At 41.1% G+C, this 15839-nt stretch overlaps 1 protein-coding gene across 8 annotated transcripts in view; it reads right to left on the minus strand.

Moving 5' to 3' along the window:
* Window positions 1-15839, minus strand: part of LOC308463499 (ankyrin repeat and fibronectin type-III domain-containing protein 1-like) — a 366925-nt gene that overhangs the window by 142921 nt on the left and 208165 nt on the right. The window contains exon 1 of one of the 8 annotated variants that reach the window (XM_080981920.1): window positions 905-1062. The exons of the other annotated variants lie outside the window; for them this stretch is intronic. The gene's annotated coding sequence lies outside the window, so the exon portion shown is untranslated. Of the gene's footprint in view, window positions 1-904; window positions 1063-15839 lie in introns of those variants that run through there. 8 annotated transcript variants of the gene reach the window in all.

A 15839-nucleotide genomic window follows, 5' to 3' on the forward strand; every position in this document is an offset into this window, starting at 1 on the left:
TCACTAGGGTGAATGGGACACGCAGTCTCAAACTGCCTGCAACCACACTGCATCTGCCTACCTTCTGACTTACAACTAGTCAATGGAATGATACAGGTTATCAGTTTCCTCCTCTGTAGTCTCTTCGTTGTCTTTGTAGAACTCACCAGAGAGGATGATGATGGTGATGATGATGATGATATATTTATACCCTGCCCATCTTGGCTGAGTTTCCCCAGCCACTCTGGGCGGCTCCCAATTGAGTGTTAAAAACAATACAGCATTAAATATTAAAAACTTCCCTAAACAGGGCTGCCTTCAGATGTCTTTTAAAAATAGGATAGCTGCTTATTTCCTTGACATCTGATGGGAGGGCATTCCACAGGGTGGGTGCCACTACTGAGAAGCCCCTCTGTCTGGTTCCCTGTAACCTCACTACTCGCAATGAGGGAACCGCCAGAAGGCCATCGACACTGGAGCTCAGTGTCCGGGCTGAACGATGGGGATGGAGACAAAACTAGAATGAGTTGGTTCCACCTGTCATTGGTTCCAGCTCCATGCACTTTTGGTCTCTTTGCTTTCCACCCCACCAGACACCACTATTTGATGCATCAATTCTCTTCTGCTGAACACTATCTACTCTGCTTGTGAGAAAGAAGTTTGGGAGGAAATGTTTCCCCAGAAATAAGCATACCAGAAATAAACATGCAGCTGTACAAAGGCCATGCCCCTGTTGCCCTGAGAAAGGTGGCTTACTGTTATTTGACCTGAAGATTTACGGGAAAGAATGGGGAAAAGTCAGAAATAGGAAAGCAAATCTATGCCTGGCAAGCTCACTTCCAGAAGCTTATTGAATATTCTCACCAACACATACTTTACAGGGTGGGAGGAGTAAAAGAGGAAATATAAAACAGATAGACCAAACCTTAGTTCAGGAAGCCCAAATGTTCCAAAAGACCTAAAGGACCTTCTTGTGCATTCAACCTGTAGTTCTATTCTCTCCTTGTTTTATGTGCCCATGTGCCTTCTTTTAATCCTTCTTTGCCTTGCAGGAGAAAGATGAGGCTGAGAGTTACTTGCAAGCAGCATGTTTGCACTCCAGAGCTGCTGTTGTACTTTTACATTGTGGTTGCCAGGCAATGGCTACAAGCTGACTCCAAAGCAGTAGGCAGCAACCAGGCAGAATACTAATCAATGGAGCAATAAACCTGCCCTCCCCAAGGCTCACAAAAATGAGACCTGCCCCCTAAAACAGCAGCTTAAGCAACTAAAGCTTTAAGATTACCTATGTGCAAAGTAAATTGAAAAGCAAAACCTCAGGCTTCTATTCTGGAGGAATAGTAAGCTTGTGGGCAGGCCGGTGGGGGGTTTTGGGTTTTCAAAAATCATCATTTGTGTAGCATTGAGTTTTCCTGTAAGTGAACAGCTTCTTACAACAATTGCAAATGAGGCTAACATTACACTAATACCCACTCACCTCCTTATTTGTGCACTATGCAATTGGTGTGGGGGAGGAGTTTACTGGTGACAAAATCTGCCAACTTGCTCACTAAACTGGACCTTCAAAAGTACTTGGGAGATACAGGCAACAGGTGCAGTACAATCAACAGCAAGCAACAAGTTTTGGAGAGGGGCAGTCTGAGGAGGTGGTAGAGGTTGATGGATCAGCATCCCACAAAGTAAACTCAAAGCAAATTCCACAGGGTGCAGCCAGTACTTGTTCCATCACTTTTCAGTCGCTCTGAAATTTTTATTTTCTTACAAAAGAGGTTTCTGCTTTTCTGCCTTATCCACAGGCCACTTTAGAATTTTGGTAGGTGCAGGCTTGAGTGTACAGCTGCAGCCTCCCTGGCTGTCCACACTTCGATCCCTGCTTGTCCACATCCCCTCAGTCACCTCAACAGTAGGGTAAGCACAACAAAAATATTGTCTTCTACCTATATGGATTTCAATGAATTGTTTTCGCACAATAGAGAATTATCTAATGTAATTTGTTTTGTTATTAATAGACAAGAGAATCATTGAGTGGGGCAGCAGACACAGAGAATAATTTTTTGACATAGAAGTGGACATGTAAAATGGCAATTATTAATCAATGCTCCAACCCTCCATGTAACACTTTTTCAACATAAAATATAATTTTTGATGGATGTGGAAAACTGATTTGAATGGTTATAGTAAAATATGCAGAAGAGTATGATATGTAAATGAACCATGGAAGGAGAAGTTTGTCAAGTTTGTAAAATGTTAATTTTGAAATATAAAAAAAATAAAAAATTATTACAAAATATTCAAAAAAATGCACTGCAAGATAACACCAGGTTATATTATATAGCTACTTCTCAATCTGCTAGGTGTTGTTTTCTTGATCTTCCATCCCAGGCATCTCAGGTTCACTTTTTCCCACTCAAAAAGTCCAGAAGTAGCTCTTGAATTATTATTCTACTATTATTATAATAATTAATAATATATCCAAGATGGTCCTTTTCCAGTCCAATGTGATAAATTTCTCTCCGGTGATTCCAGCAGATCTTAATACTAGTCCTCCTTTCTCTGCTTTTTCCATTTTTTCCCCAACATCAGTTGTTAGAGGTTTAGAGGCTTCTTGTAGATTTGGAGCTGGAAGGGAAATGGCCATCTCCACCATCTGCAATCGTCTCCCAACTCCTCTGGTTGTAAATCCATTTATCTCTCCTGGCATGACAACAGCTTCCTTTGTCTGTCTTGGTCTTCTGGACAGCTGCAAAGACACACAGCCTGATCCATTATCAGCAGGTGTCTCCCACTCAGAGGTGTGAGAGGTGTCAGTTCCTCTTTGACACTGAGAGGTGTCAGTTCCTCTCTCCGACAGGTCTTGTGTATTCTCCAATCTGAAATTTCTCTGATGCAATTTCTCTTGAAATTCTCCACACAGAGCTAAAATTCCCAGACTGGTTTAAGAGCCAATCCTTATTCCCAGCGAACTCTGGGAACAGTAGTTCTTGCCTACCGAGCTCTGGGAAGGTCTCGTAAGATCTGATGGGGCTGTCCAAAATCTTGCAAAGACCTCCAGAGCCTTCACAAGACCTTCCCAGGTCCCATTAAGCAGATTGCTTAAATCCCCTTTCTGTGCCAAGTTCTCCCATTGTGGAGAAAGCTTTTAAGCTCTCTGCGCTGTTGTGTGGGCTCTAGGAGGTCTCATGGGAACCTTTCAGAGCCCACTAATCAAGGCAGAGAGCTTAAATCTCTCCACCATGCATAGGTGGCAAGGCCTGCTTGGCACATAGGCTCTGGGATGGTGCCATGGGAGTGGTTCCGGGTTTGTTCTGGCTATATGCAATTTTGGCTTCATGTGCAATCCCTGGAACCTAACTCCCACATAAGTTCAAAGGGGACTGCACTTCCATAAAGTTTTATGAATGTCACAAAGTAAGTTTCATTAGCAAAGGCATGTTTTCTCTTAATTGGAAATTCCCTGTCTTATTTTTAAAACAGAACTCACCATCTGACTCTTCAGCTACTGTGATGATGAGCAAGTTTCTATCCCTCACTAGTGCTGCTCTCAGAACAGGACCTTGTGGCCACGTCTAGGTTGAACTCAGCCAAATGAGCAAGAGGACCCCCAAACAAAGAGCTAGCTTTTCACATTTTGAAAGAAGCAAAATAATACTTCTTACCATCTAAAGAGGGGACCCTGTGAAACTATTCCACCCAGAGTTTAAAATTACCAAACAACACAACTGTACCTATTGGCTGAAGTCGAAAACCTACATATTTGCAGGCAGGTGTACCTAAATACTTACATAGAAACATTTCTGTTTCCTCAGCTGTGATTTAACTAAATATCTGTTCTCATTCAGTATGGTGCAGTGACAAATTAACAATATAAAAGTTCTACTATCCAAATGCAATTTGGAACAGGAAGGCAGAAAGTAAAAAAGTCAAACTTCCAGACTGGGCTCTAGTGGCCATGTATGAGAAATACAAAAACACCCTGCATAGATAAAAATTACTCACACATATATAGAGTTACTTTCAAGGCAGATAATTTTCAGCAGGGAAAAAACTAATACTATTGTACCAGGGAAACACAAAAAACCTGTATTGGAAGATTTCTCTGCAAGCATTCGGGTAACACATAGGAGTAGGAGAAAGTTCCTTCATGAGGTTAACATGTTGTAGCCATCAAGATAGTCGTTTCCCCAAGAAAACATAATTTAGGAAGCAACATAAGGTTTATCTAGACATGCATAAAAAGAACTCATTATAGCCCTCCTAGGAAAGTGTCACCTCAAAATGTACATAAGGAAACCACATAAACCACTGTGTGTCTGAATGCCCCTCATTTCAATCCCAGGCTCTGCATATAAAACATAACAATGCCAGGGAGAAAGATTATAATCTACTAGTTTCATTGACATGCTAGTTTTCATTATGAAGTAGGTAAATTAGGGGAATGGGCATTCAAACAATATCTGTGCTGGCATTCTGATTCTAAGCTCATAAATGAGCTCTAAGATTCTGATATTTTTTAACTTTGGAACTACTGAGAATTTACAGAGCATCTGAGGAGCTATCTGGGGATTAGGTACTTTGATTTATTTCTCAACTTCCCCCTTCTGAGCATTCAAGCTCCGCCTCTGGGTTCCTTGTGGCGTCTTATGACTCACTACCAAGGTTCTGCATGTTACTTTTTGATTACTCACCTCATTGATGAATCAGAGTGTAGGAACCACATATTAAATCACTTAACAAAATAATGGAGAAGGGAGTCGTTTTTATTATGCTGTGGGTATTTTCACAAAAGTATATTTCTGGATGATACATTTGCCTGTCTCCATAAAGTGATTTTGCCTACTTGGGAAGAGGACAGAAAGTTTTCCCAATAGCAATATATTGACTTCATGTGTGGCACATAGGGAGATAAAGTGTCAGTTGCTCGTAGAGGCAATAGGTGCAAAACACTTGTATTTAAGAATGGATAATTCTGTCAGTTTTGGTTTCTCTCAATTTATCATTTTTCCAGTCTTCAGTTTGAAACACTCCCACTTCAGTTTGAGATTTGTTTTTAAGTCCTCACAAAAATTCATGAGCATTTTAGGGAACATTTCTTCTTTTACAAACATGAAAAGGTCAGCAGTGGGAAAAGATATTCACTCACTATTTGTTGCTGAGCAGACACCACCCCCATCATCCAGCCCGGACACTGAGGTCCAGCGCTGAGGGCCTTCGGGCAGTTCCATCGCTGCAAGAAGGGAGGTTACAGGGAACCAGGCAGAGGGCCTTCTCGGTAGTGGTGCCTGCCCTGTGGAACGCCCTCCCAGCAGATGTCAAGGAATTAAACAACTGTTTTACTTTTAAAAGACAACTGAAGGCGGCCCTGTTCAGGGAAGTTTTTAACGTCTGATGCTGTATTGTTTTTAATATTCGGTTGGAAGCCGCCCAGAGTGGCTGGGGAAACCCAGCCAGATGGGCGTGGTATAAATAAATTAGTAGTAGTAGTAGTAGTAGTAGTAGTAGTATTAATACAGTGGTACCTCGGTTTAAGAACAATTCGGTTCACAAATTCCACAAAACCGGAAATAGTGTCCCGGTTTGAGAACTTTACCTTGGTCTAAGACGGAATCCGAATGGGGGAAGGGCACTGGCAGTGAGAGGCCTCATTAGGGAAAGTGCACCTTGGTTTAAGAACGGTTTCGGTTTAAGAACAGACTTCTGGAACAGATTAAGTTTGTAAACCAAGGTACCACTGTATTATGTCCTCAAAAATAGTGGGACACAGAAACCAGCCTTCACGTTGATAAAGCACTTTTCTGCATTAGTGCTGTTAAACTCAAGTTCTGATGATTTTCTGCCACCCTGTGCATTCTAAATGTGACCATAAGAAACTAAGCATGCACACAGCAATAATAAATGCATAGTTGTGTTGTAGCGAATTACAAAATGTTATATACCTCATGCATGAATTATAACATGCTCCAGCAAAATTCCTGGGGCCCCACAGAGAGAAAATTTCTGGATTCAACCCTAGTTTCAACACAGAAGACATTATGCAAATGAATGGTAGGACATACTTGGGATACCAGTATGCGTGCTAGCAATGCTGCCAACACACAAAAGCTCCATTTAAAACAAAATTAAGTGAATGCTGCTGATACCCTTAGAATGGAAGGTTTTTCTCCAAGGTGGTCTTCTATGAAACAACATTGCACAGTCCTAGTGCTAACTTGGAGTGGGCCATGACTCAGAAGGGAGTCTGCAAAAAATGACCTGGTTTTGGTTTCATAATTATCTCAATTTCCACATTAAATTCACTCCATTAACAAGTCTTGTTACAATTTCTTTAGCTGCTTGAAATACAGGGTTGGCAGCATGAAAAATTAATCTTTGGAAAGAGGGTTTTTTGCCACTTTTAGTACAGCCAGAAATAAAGATTATGTAATATGAATTCAGCTGACTCTGCTGTCAAAGGCGCGTGAGGAAAATCACTATATTGGCCTCGTAGAAAATCTGAAGGGGAGAAAAACGAGTTTGTTTTGGTCAGTAAAGTGAGTAGATGTGACTCAGCCTCAGAGGGAGCAGAAACACTGAGTAAGAAGGCACTATTTATACCAAAGGCCCTTTATGGATCTTAACCACTAAATTATACAAAAAAATCTGGTCATGACTCCACAGGAAAGAATGAAACTTAAGGACTATTTTTCTCACACTTGCCACACACACGCACACACATGCCTAATAAAGTAAGCCCTTTCAGGCTGAAATATTACTATGCTTTTAAAAACAGGCCCTGAAATCCAGCTCAATATTTTAGAATCTGAGGGCTTTTTAGGAATGGTTCTATGACTTACCAAGCATGTAGCTTTAGTTCTTTTTTCAAAGCTATCATCAGAGCAAAAGGGACAAACTAAACATTAGAAATACCCTTTGCTACCCCCCAAAAAAAATCTTCACAGAAAAAGCAATGGGGAGATGCAAAACAGCAGATGAGATATGCTAAATTCTCTTCCTATGTTCCACTTCTCCATCCCAAAACACCTCTGCAGCTGCTTTCATCGCTACTACGTACAGTGGTACCTCGGGTTAAGTACTTAATTTGTTCCGGAGGTCCGTTCTTAACCTGAAACTCTTCTTAACCTGAAGACCACTTTAGCTAATGGGACCTCCTGCTGCCGCCGTGCCGCCAGAGCACAATTTCTGTTCTCATCCTGAAGCAAAGGTCTTAACCTGAAGCACTATTTCTGGGTTAGCAGAGTCTGTAACCTGAAGCATATGTAACCTGAAGTGTATGTAACCTGAGGTATCACTGTACATGCCTGTAAGGGCAGATTTGAAACCTCATAGAGGGAACAGCTTGGAGGGGGGTTGAAGCAATAAACAGGGTAGGATTTAAGCATCAAAACAGATTTGAAATCCATAAAGGACAGAGGTTTGGGATAAGATTTGGTGGGGAGAAGCAATGGGTGGAAGGCTTTCATCTCATCCACCATAAAATTTGGTCCACATATCTAAAATATATGCTTCACTAGGATCAAAACAGATGACATTTGCGTGCACAGGCTCAGGAAGCACGCAGCATGTATGGGGGCAACCAAGGGTAGAAATAAGATAAAGGACATTGGTATTGGGTTGAAATAGGGCACAACTTTTTATTAATAACAGATGTAAGTGGGTCTTGGCGAAGGCATTGGATATGTATCTAGTATCAAGTAGTCTACCTGTTGGTTGATCAGTAGGGTGGATCAACCCTGGGTTGAGGATTGCCCCTTGACATACATCAAATGTGATAATCCGATCAGAGCCGCCTCTTGGAAAGATGCTATGGCCCATTAGAACAGGCAGATTTAGGGAAGCGTAACCTGTTTGGCCGCACTGGGTGCCGAGCCAAGAGGGTGCCACAGGAAGCACCACAACAGACTTAGAACAGAAGGTGAGAGACAGGCGGGCGCTCAATTTTGGCATCACACAGGGTGCCACTGAGATATGAAATCCCAAAGTCTGTCACTGCCATTGGCCCCCATGTGGACTTCCAGACAGAGACACCCAGGCCCATGCAGAGCTTGTCTGAGGCCCGGGGCGGGAGTCTTGTTCGAATAAAGTTATAAACTCAAACAAAAAAGCAGCTGATGTCTGGCAGGGTCCCCCATCCAGCTTAGCCCTTCGAGGCCCAGGGCATGTGTACCCAGCTCCACCTCCCTGCACAGGCTTGGATACACCTTTTCCTGAACCCCTTTAACAGGGTACCCAAATGGCTAAGGATCCAACCTAATGTCTTAACCATTATGCCCAAAGTTACTTGCTATGAGGTAAGCAAAAAACCTGGAGAATGGCTAATCTGAGTGCAGGAAAAACTACTCCCTTGCCCCAGGTGTGGAAACTGAGTATTCCATAGCAATGTCTTCACACTGACCTGACCGCTCACCTTCGGGCAGGACACATATAAACAGGGCAAGATGGTGGGGGATCTAACAACATTCTGCACAGGAGGAGCAGAGTGTGTATAAGGAATCTGCCTTCTGATTGGGTTGTTTGAATGAGCTTTTTCGCTGAAACCCCACAGCTGCCAAGGAAGGTTGTGGCATTTCCCAAGAGCCATGTGGGAAGAAAATTATCCAGAGACCAGGCCACAGCCATGATGGGCAGATGAAGAACAACTGATGAAGGCCAAAGCTGAAACATTTTGCTATACAAATTTCTTTTTTATTATTTACTGTAATAGACAGACAGACAGACAGACAGACAGAATTTCCACTGATAAACTTCAACCATTTGAAGTACACCAGGCTTCAGCTTCTTCAAATTCAGCACAGACATAGCAGAGGCTCAGTTCTCAGAACTCTCCAACATTGCCTCTCGCAAAATAAACACCAGGCATTTGTTATACAGTGGGAAATCAAGTGCTCTGGGTTCTGTGAGAACTTTAGAATTTGCTTTGGGGGCAACTTCAAAATGTAGTGGATTTATTTATTTGCAGCATTTAGCTGCCATCCAATAGCAAGATCCCCAGAGCTGGTTATGAATTGATAAAATATAATAATAAACCTCATAAAATAATAAAACAGCAGTTTTAAATAAGTTTTAAAAGATTTAAGAGAGATTAAAGTATCTTAACAGGCCTGGCATTTATTTTTATTTTTTAAAGATTTCTTCCTTGCACTAAAATGGCCCCAAAACAAAGGACAGGCAAAGCACATCAGGAGGAATATTCCACAACCAGAATCCATGGTAAAAAGACAAGTCCATGTAGGAGAGAAGGTGATCCTTCATGTAACCCGGCTACCGGATAATGAGCTTGTACACTAGGAAGGCCAGTAAGCACATTAACTTGGATAATAAGCTATGGACCAGAACGTCCCTTGTTCAAATATCATCTTAACAATGAACTGGATCCTCTTATGCAAGCCAGCCTCAGACTCCATGGTGATATAATACTAATGAAGAGAATGACTTGCCTTATGGCTGTTGTATTGGTTACTGACACAGATACATGAAGTTCTTTGAGAATCTGGAAAGCACTACAGAAATACCAGAGATGAAAACGACAGCTTTAATAGTTCACATTCTAAAGAAAGTCATAAGCTTTGGCCTGTAGCTTCAGACTGAACAACAGTTCCCTCCTAAGAAGAAAAAACTTCTTCACATTAAGACTTGGAATGCTGGGAAGGTGGGTCATCCTGACAGAAGCAGGGTCCCCTTGGTAATTGTATTACTTTAAAATTGTGCCTCATTTCTAATCCGAATGGGACTAGCTTCAGCAGTTTATAATCCGCAGCCATTTATTTTCCTATAAAGTGCTGTACTGGCACATAACCAAATCACCAATATACCTGTATACACTACATAGCTTTTAAAACAGGAATGGGCATATTCTGTGACTATGAAAAGTAAGTTCAGCATTTACAGCAAGTTATGAAACTCTGCATAATGTTTATTTATTTTATTAAATTTGTGTACAGCCCTTCATCCAAAGATCTCAGAGCAGTTCACAGCATAAAAAGACAAGATAAAAACACAAAATACATAATAAAACAAGAACAAAACAAAGCAATACCTCCCACCCCTACCCCACACACACATTGCAGCATTTAGAGTTTCATAGCTTCTAGAATATTTTGGGAAATAAGACAGAAGAAGAGAAATTGGTCATGGGACAAGAAAATCAACCTTGGGAAAGGGATAGGGAGTTGCTTTCCCTGCTTTCTGAGACTTTTATATTAGCAGACATTGTTGTCATAATCCCAGAATACAGCAGTGACCAGGATACCAAGTGAAAGGCTACAGTTTCACCAGGAAATGCTACAGTGACACCAGCTAAGGAGCCAGACAAGGTTCCTGATGGTATTGATGATAGGCTAGCTATAGCTGGGGTCCTCGTTGGTGCCATCTTTTAATTCTGAAGAACTGAGTGCCTCCCAAACTGCCTTGCCAATCTAACAGTGCAAGACAAGAAGCACCCAAGGTAAGAGGCCATGGAGGACAGAAGTGCCCAAAGCACTGTCCCTTTTAAGAAACTTTAGTGCTTCCAAAGGAAATGGAGGCAAGGAGTGGCAGATTGGAGGTAGGGTGTGAAAAGGCCCCAGTTCACTTCCAACTTTTGTCAGAGCAAGCTTCTCACTAGGAGCCTAAGAACACAGAATCACAGAGTTGGAAGTGACTATGAGAGTCATCTAATCTAACCCCCTGCAATGCAGGAACATAAGAGGCAGCTGCTGGATCAGGCTAACAGCCCAGTTCTCGGAGTGACCAACTAGATGCCAATGGAAACCCCACAAACAGTATCTAAGTTCCATAGCTCTCCTGTGATTTCTATCAACTGGTATTCAGAAACAAACTGCCTTTGACAGTGGATGAAAAACACATCTGGCAGGGTTAGTAGTCACTGATAGCTTTATCCTCCTCCATTCATTTGCCAAATCCTCTTTTAAAGCCATGGAAGTTGGTGGCCATCACAGTCTTGCATGGGAGTAAATTCCATAGTTTAAGTATGTTTAACTATTGGTGCTACAGCAACTGACCCACCTTGCTCCATGGGACTATCAATAGGTCTAGAACAGGATAATGGTATTTACATTTTCACACTGTGATTCTTATCAAGGAAAGACAGAAACTAAAGATCTTCAGTCACAATTTGCTTAGAGCAGGAATGGGGAACCTATGGCCCTCCAGGTGCTGTTTAACTCCAGTTCTTATCAATCCCAGCCAGAATTGCCAATGATCAGGGATGATGGGAGCTCTACTCCAAACAGTTGGTGGGCCACCAGGGATTTAGTGAACAATGGCTCAGAAAACCAAATTCTCAAACTGGTTTTGAGTTGTAAACGGCTTAGTGTTCTTATTGTAAGAACAGTGAGTGTGAAGCCCTGGTGGATCAGACAAAATATCCATTTCGTCCAATATACCACTAGATGCTGGTCCCTTGGGGATAGTAGGCCACCGTACCATCAACTTCCACCTTCCTGCCTTCTTACTCACAATGAGTGCAGATCGACCCTGGCTGTCAGCTTTTTCCATCTCCTTACGGGAAAGGGGACAAAACGAGAATTAGTTGGCTCTGCCTATTGTTGACTCAACTGTTTGCACTCTCTGCCTTATGACTTACCAGTCCCAATGAACAGCAGCCACCATTACAACATCCTCTTTCACAGTGTATTCAACAGGAAGTCCACAAGCAGAGTTTTAAACCAACAGATCTCCCTCACTGCTGTTCCCCCCACCCCATCTCCAGATATTGGTATTCATTGGCATGCTGCCTCTGAAAATGGAGGTTCCATTTAATTAGTAGGCAATAGATCTAGCCTGCATGCATTGTGCCTAATGCCCTTTCAAAGTCATCCAAACCAGGGACCATTAGCTGTCATTTCTTGAGAGAACAGATTGACAAAGTTATCTATCTAGTATGTGAAGAAGTACCATCTTCTGTCTGTCTAGAATCTATTGTTGATCTACAGTGGTACCTCGGGTTACGAACTTAATTCGTTCTGGAGGTCTGTTCTTAACCTGAAACTGTTCTTGACCTGAAGCACCACTTTAGCTAATGGGGCCTCCCGCTGACCGAGCCCGATTTCTGTTCTCATCCTGAAGCAACGTTCTTAACCAGAATTACTATTTCTGGGTTAGCGGAGTCTGTAACCTGAAGCGTCTGTAACCTGAGGTACCACTGTATTGTTAATAAACTTCACTGAGAAACAAAAACAAAAATCCCTTTTATTTGCTTTCTTCATGCTGTGTCACATTTTATAAGTGTTAATAGTGTCCCTGATCAATCTTTCCTTGCATGGAAGGTGCTCCAAGCCCTTGATCACTCTGGTTCCCTTTTTTGCACCTTTTACAGATCCACAATCTTCATTTTCAAATGTGGCACAGAAGAATGTATTGCATTAACAGCACAATCATATGCATGTCTATTCAGAAGTAAGTCCCACTGAGATCAATGGGGATTACTCCTAGGTAAGTGTGTACTGGATTGCGATCTAAAGTATTTGGCATTGTTCTATATGTGTGTCCCTGTGCAATCTGCCCCCAAATCACAAAAGTAGACTATGGCACAGCAGGGTGCTAAACCAGACCTCCTAAAACCCAGTGACATGAAGCAAGTATGAAATACTGAGTTGTACTGTGCTAGATGAGGTATTGGATGGAATTTCAGCCTCACAGATATCAAATTGCTCTTCCAGGCTTGTAAGAGCTTATCTAAAACCTTTTGGCTATAATCCTATGCACACATCCTTACAAGTTAAGCATCACTAAACCCAGTGAAACTTACTTCTGAGTAAACATGCATCAGATTGTTCTGTTAAGTTGTTTATGACCCCAAATCCTATTCACTGTCCTTTTTTTAAAAAAGGCAGAAGTAGACATTTAGCATCAACCAATGGCGCCAAGAGCAAATGATTTGCTATTTATACAGGCTCCAATCTCTATTAAATATTTAGGCACCAAACTGTAAAAAGGAAGCACAAGACATACTAGTGAATAATTTGAGTGCATTATAAAAAGCCTGGAGGGGGAAAGGGATTTTTTTTTGGGACACGTTCCCAATCTTATTAATTGAGAAGACAGCCTTGAAAAAAAAATCTCTTTTTCCCTGAATCATTATCCACTCTTCGGAATCTATCATATGAAAACAGTTATATAAAAGAATAAATTATATTTGTAATGGCAAGAACCCCAGAATAAAACTAGAAACTGTGATGTTCCCATATAAAGATAGGAGACAGCTATCTGTTCCAAATTTTAAAAGTTTACTACTGTGCCAAATCAAATTCACTACATACCAATATTGCCATATAAAAGGGGCTCCACCCAAGCAATCTTGGAAACAACTAATAATCCCTCCCCCCCAAAAAAACCCAATCCTATCCGCTTAATGTATGCAACAGCTAGTCAACTTAAGAATGCAGGAACAGTTCTAATAACTCATTAAACACAAGGCAACAACAACAACATGGAGATTGCTAGAGGAATGTTAAAGTGTTACTATCATTTATTTATTTTAGAAAAACAGATTTCCCAACGCAGGGATTCTGTTTTATGAAAAGATAAAGGATTTCCAGAATTCTGGAAATACTTTTCTTATTTGTATAATCAGCTTATCACCTCTTCAGCGGAGACCGTGCATTCTAATTTGTTACACACTAGCTGCTTCTGTGTGTTTAACTTTCAGGTTTTCAAAAGTCTGATAGATCTCAGGAAATATAGAAAGTAATTGCATATAAACAAAACTGATCCAGGGAAATGAATGTTCATCGAAAGTCTGGGAAGAAATATCTAATTAACCTTCTAGCGGAACTCTGATTACCAACACTATACTGTACTGAAGTACCTAGATTATATAATTTGTAATGCTCATCAATAGGAAGTCAAGCAATCTACCCACACATTTTAAAACTTGTCTTGCTCTTAACTTATTTAAGAATAGCATGCAATATGGGGGAAATTACAGTATTCTACTGATACATTATAACCTATGGAAAATGTGGCTCACTCTTTCTATTCCAAATCAGGGCTCATGAGACAGTGTGCTAGGGAAATGCATTTACAGTAGAGGAAAACAGACACCAAGATTGCATTGAGGGGAATACTAGGAAGATTACTCCCCATTATATTTTTATACATAATGTGTGGGTTCCCATAAGTCATTCCCATGTTTTAAGGGGGGGTAGGTAATGAAGGAAGAATTCATACATATATGTATTTCCCATACAGCCATAGGTATCCATAGCTTCCAGAGTGGCTTCGCAGACCTCTTGACTTTCTTGGGATTAGACATGTGAACAAGCTCTATCCTAAATTACACTTAGAAGCATTCCCATACTGAGATGCTCCTCTGGCTTCAATGGGAAGCATGGGCAGCAACCCTGCCAGATATTTATTTATTGAACTGAATTCTTTGATTGTTTATGGACTTTATTTCTTTATTATAAATTTCATTTATATCCTCCCTTTTTCAGCAGAACTTCAAGCAGCAGTGACCAAACAAGCTTAAACTCAGCACGGTCCTAGCATCAGAAAGAAGGATAAGGTTGCATTGGGTAACTGATTTTGAGTGTCATCTAAAGGGTTAACAAATTGCATCCAGCTTATTCTCACTGTATACTTACTCTGGAGGGGATTTATGTCTCAGAAGCCAAAGTAACTTAGGCACCTTGACTTGGGATGAGGCACACTATGTACTGTTTTGCCTCAGGCAACAAAATGTCTTAGGCCAACCTTGTTGGTTCTAATTTTATTCTATCCCAAGCAGCCTATAATACTTTTAAATATGTTTTAAAATGTTTTAAACCATAAATTTAAATTATAAATTATTATAGAGGGAAAGTGACTGAACAAAGGCCTTCTCAGTAGTGGCACCCCACCCTGTGAAAAGCCCTTCCATCAGATGTCAAGGACATAAACAACTGCTTGACTCTTAGAAGACATCTGAAGGCAGCCCTGTATCAGGAATTTCTTAATGTTTGATGTTTTACTGGGTTTTTATATTTTGTTGGAAGCCAACCAGAGTGGCTAGGGCAATCCAGTCAGATGGGCAGGGTATTATTATTATTATTATTACTCTTTCATTGGCCAATGACTTAGCAAAAATGAGCAAGTATGTATAACAAGATTAATAACAAGATGATAACAAGTTTTAAAAACAAAGTTTACCAAGTCGATTGCAACTTATGCTTATTTTACTTATGGCAATCACAACCTTACGCAGATCACAAATAAATAAATTAATAGGGGCGGAAGAACCTTTCTTGCCAGGCTCTGGAGGCTCTTCTGAGATCTCACGGGGCTGTCTGAGAGCTTGCAAGATACTGTGGGAGCATCCTGTGGCCTTGTGTGACCAATCCCAGGTGCAAGGCTTAAAAGGCTACTTCCACAAAGGGTTTTCCTTCCCAAAAACAGCTTTTTGAGTCCTGTGCCTTGCTTGCAGGGTTCTGAATTGGTCATGAAAGGCCTCCAGGAAGTTCCAGCGAGATCTCAGGCAAATCTTGTGAGATCTTGGACTGCTGGGGTAGATCCGGGGGGGGGGGGGGGGCGTTGTTCTGACTTTGCATGATTCTGTGCACAAACCCCTGGAACGTAACCCAAGCATAAGTTGAGACCTGTTATTACCATAACAGGTTTGGCACAGATGTAGTTTTTAGTGATGTATTATGTGTACTTGAATAGTGGACATAAATAATTATTTACTGATCTATATTTGCTGTATACATTATGTACCATTCTTTTTGTTTGATGTTTAAAATATTGATTTCTTAATTTTTGGTTCAAAAAAATAGGGGTCGTCTCATACATGGGGGCATCTTATACAAGGAAAAATACAGTACTCAGTATTTGATGTTTTTTAGCAACTAGATGTCAAGTGTGTTTTATCATATTAAAAATGCCTAGCT

Source organism: Podarcis pityusensis (genome assembly GCF_964106645.2).
Source record: "Podarcis pityusensis genome assembly, chromosome: 14".
Taxonomy (NCBI): Eukaryota; Metazoa; Chordata; class Lepidosauria; order Squamata; family Lacertidae; genus Podarcis; species Podarcis pityusensis.